General features: G+C 44.6%; 1 pseudogene; it reads right to left on the bottom strand.

Annotated features, from left to right (window-relative positions):
* Positions 1-613: 613 nt before the first annotated feature.
* Positions 614-2,893, bottom strand: LOC100433660 (high mobility group protein B3-like; annotated as a pseudogene).
* Positions 2,894-4,143: the final 1,250 nt, after the last annotated feature.

Below are 4,143 nucleotides of genomic sequence, written 5' to 3'. Positions count from 1 at the left end.
TTGTGAAGATTAAATAAATTAATACACGTAAAGCATTTAAAAGATGCCTAGAACATAGTGAGTGCCCAATAAAAGTTATTATTGTGGCCGGGCGCAGTGGCTCACGCCTGTAATCCCAGCACTTTGGGAGGCCTAGGCGGGTGGATTACCTGAGGTCGGGAGTTCAAGACCAGCCTGGCCAACATGGAGAAACCCTGTCTCTACTAAAAATACAAAAAATTAACCAGGAGTGGTGGCGCATGCCTGTAATCCCAGCTACTCGGGAGGCTGAGGCAGGAGAATCGCTTGAACCTGGGAGGCGGAGGTTGTGGTGAGCCAAGATCGCGCCACTGCACTCCAGCCTGGGCAACAAGAGCAAAACTCCATCTAAAAATAAAAAGAGTTATTATTATTCCTTTCAGATGCTCTCATAATTCTTTGCTAGTGCTTCTTTCAGAGTTTTTGTTTGTTTAATTGCTTGTTTTTGAGACAGGGTCTCATTCTATCACCCAGGCTGCAGTACAGTGGCATGATCTTGGCTCACTACAGCCTCAATTTCCTGGGCTCAAGCAATCCTCCCACCTCAGCCTCCCGAGTAGCTGGGATTACAGGCACCCACCACCATGCCTGGCTATTTTTTTTTTTTAATGTAATACTGTTTATTTAACTTCAAAAACATTTCAGCATTCTAAACATACAAAAAAAAAAAAAAACAACGTTGCAAATCGTGTTTAAGTACAGGAGGTTCTTGAACTTTCATTGATGCAGCGGCTCTTCACTTTGCTGACAAAGAAGAGTTCTACAGTTTGTTTAAAAACTACCCCACTTAACTCAAAAAAAAAAAAAAAAAAAACTTCTCATGCCAGCTGACCCCACCTTGTCCACAGCTAAGATGGCAGCAGAATGCTATGTCACTATATACAGAAACAAGACAACCTGAAGCTAAATGGATGCCCACTGCATAGTCAACAGGTCCAGCCTCACAGTGCACACCCTGAGCTACAGTCCCTCCAAAAGGCATCTTCCCCACAGCCTCAACGCCAAGCAAGGAGCATCAAGGGTTTGTCTCGGTTGTTTTGTTCTTTTTACAAACTATAGAGATATACAGTTGATAACTCAGGATTTCTAGCCAATAACCATATAGTTAACACCACCTTAAAAATAAAAAGAAAATGCCAGAAACGTCTTTAAATGCCTTGTCACACCAACAGCGAAGTGCTCAGAGTGAGGAGAACATGAGAGTGCCTTTTCATTTAAAAAATGTTTGGAAATATGTACAACTTTGATGCGGTTTCAGGGTGCTCCGGACACCCATGGCCACTTCATGTAAACCACTGACAATTTCTAGAGCACTTTGAGAGACTACAATACGATCCTGATCAAATTTTGTAATTAAAGCTAATGAGGGCAACAGACACTTATCAAATAAGAGATGTGTCAATTACGGCACTCCCCTACTGTAAGTATTCACAAGGAGACAGATTAACAGTTTTTGTTCATCCTCCTCGTCCTCCTCCTTCTCTTCTTCCTCCTCCTTCTCTTCTTCCTCCTCGTCGTCTTCATCTTCCTCTTCCACCTTTTTCCGGGCAACTTTAGCAGGACGCTTTGCGCCATCAAACTTTCCTTTCAACTTATGGTCGACAACATCCTTCTCATACTTCTCCTTCAGCTTTGCCGCCTTAGTGACGTAAGGCTGCTTTTCACTGTCATTTAAGTTATTCCACATCTCACCCAACTTTTTTGCCACGTCTCCAATAGAGATGCTGGGGTTTGTGGATTTGATCTTGGGGCGGAATTCTGAACAGAACAGGAAGAATGCAGACGGTGGCCTTCTAGGGGCATTAGGGTCCTTCTTCTTGCCTCACTTAGCTGGTCCATAATCCTTCATTTCCCGATAACAGCACACTTCATCTGCCTTTGCCATTTCACCAAATTTAAATTTCTCTTTCCTGGACATTGTCTTCCACCTCCCAGAGCATTTCTTGGAAAATTCTGCAAAATTGACAGGGACTTCTGGGTTTTTCTTCTTATGTTCTTCTCTGCAATGGAACAGGAATTAAAAGAAATTAAAGAGGCTGGGCGCAGTGGCTCATGCCTGTAATCCCAGTACTTTGGGAGGCCAAGGTGGGTGGATCACCTGAGGTCCGGAGTTCAAGACCAGCCTGACCAACATGGAGAAACCCTGTCTCTACTAAAAATACAAAAAATTATCCAAGCGTGGTGGCGCATGCCTGTAATCCCAGCTACTCCAGAGGCTGAGGCAGGAGAATGGCTGGAACCTGGGAGGCAGAGGTTGCTGTGAGCCGAGATCGCACTTTTGCACTCCAACCTGGGCAACAAGAGCGAAACTCTGTCTCAAAAGAAAAAAAAAAAAAGAAATTAAAGAATGTGTAAGCAAAAACTCGGTTGTATGTAAGAAAACCCAATTCTCCCTGAGAAAGAAAAAAAGCTGAAGTCCTTTAAAAATTGACTGCCTGTTTTTCTGTGTCTAGTGAGCCTTATCTCTCCCTTTCCCAGGCATTGTGAAGACTCTGTTTCTCTAGCTGTGCAGCTGCAAGGTCACTAGGCAGATAATCTCAAGTCACAAAACATGTTGTTCCTTGGAAAGTAAGAAATGATGTAATGCATGTCTTAATTAAATAACTGTCTTTGTTTCTTGCTTCTGTAATATGCTTCCCCCTGCACAGATCTCCCCCCGCCCCACAAAATGCTTAAAAGATAGCTTGACTCTTTGTTCATGGCTCAGTCCTTTGGATGTTAATCCGACTGGGTCGGTGCACCTAAATAATTAAATAATTCCTCCTCAACCCCTCAGTCTTTCTGATTCCTTAATTATCCCACTGCAGCATGTCTGCACAGAGAAGGCATAAGCAGACATCTTGCCTGTTGGTTTCTTGGGGTCACCTTTAGCCATCCTGACTGTATTGTTCACTAGTCTGGGTAGTGCAGGGCACGACACGTGGCTCGGCGCTCCCTAGCCTCACACTAGCTGCCTCCATGAGAGCTGCCTCCATGCCTGGCTAATTTTTTTTTTTGAGACGGAGTCTTGCTGTGTCACCCAGGCTGGAGTGCAATAGCACGATCTTGGCTCACTGCAACCTCCGCCTCCCAGGTTCAAGCGATTCTCCTGCCTCAGCCTGCTGAGTAGCTGGGATTACAGGTGCTTGCCACCATGCCCAGCTAATTTTTGTATTTTTAGTAGAGATGGGGTTTCACCATGTTGATCAGGCTTGTCTTGAACTCTTGACCTCGTGATCCACCCGCCTCGGCCTCCAAAGTGCTGGGATTACAGACGTGAGCCACCGTGCCCAGTCTGGCTAATTTTTATATTTTCAGTAGAGACGAGGTTTCATCATGTTGGCCAGGCTGATCTCAAACTCCTGACCTCAAATGATCTGCCCACCTTGGCCTCCCAAAGAGCTGGGATTACAGGCATAAGCCACTGTGCCTGGCCACTTTTTACTTTTTCTTTTGTTGTAGAGACAAGGTTTCATTAGGTTTTCCAGGCTGGTCTCGAACTCCTAGACTTAAGTGATCCTCCTGCCTCAGCCTCCCAAAGTGCTGGGATTACAGACAGGAGCTACTGTGCCTAACCCTATTATACTTATAATAATTAGTTCATCAGATATATTTATACTCTTAGACTAAGTTTATCAGTCTCATATATATTTTATTCACTTTTTACGTTTCTGTCTCCTTCACTGAAGTAAGCTCCTTAAGGGATGTTTAGGGAACATTTTCGAATGAATGAACAAATTTAAGAATGAGTGAATGGGTAATTGGAGCCTTGGTTCTCAGTAAACAAATCTTAATAAAAAATCAGACTAGCTGGGTGCGGAGGCTCATGTCTGTAATCCCAGCACTTTGGGAGGCTGAGGTGGGCAGATCACAAGTTCAGGAGTTCGAGACCAGCCTGGCCAACATAGTGAAACCCTGTTTCTATGAAAAATACAAAAAAATTTAGCCAGGCATGGTGGCATGTGCCTGTAGTCCCAGCTACTCAGGAGGCTGAGGCAGGAGAATCACTTGAACCCAGGAGGCAGAGGTTGTGGTGAGCCAAGATCACTCCACTGCACTCCAGCCTGGGCAACAGAGCAAGGCTCCATCTCAAAAAAGAAAAATTCAGGCTGGGTTTGGTGGCTCATTCCTGTAATCCCAGCACTT

This window comes from Pongo abelii, chromosome 13 (genome assembly GCF_028885655.2).
Source record: "Pongo abelii isolate AG06213 chromosome 13, NHGRI_mPonAbe1-v2.0_pri, whole genome shotgun sequence".
Taxonomy (NCBI): domain Eukaryota; kingdom Metazoa; phylum Chordata; class Mammalia; order Primates; family Hominidae; genus Pongo; species Pongo abelii.
Note: the sequence above shows the minus strand (reverse complement) of the source record. Positions and strands in the feature narration are given on the sequence as shown.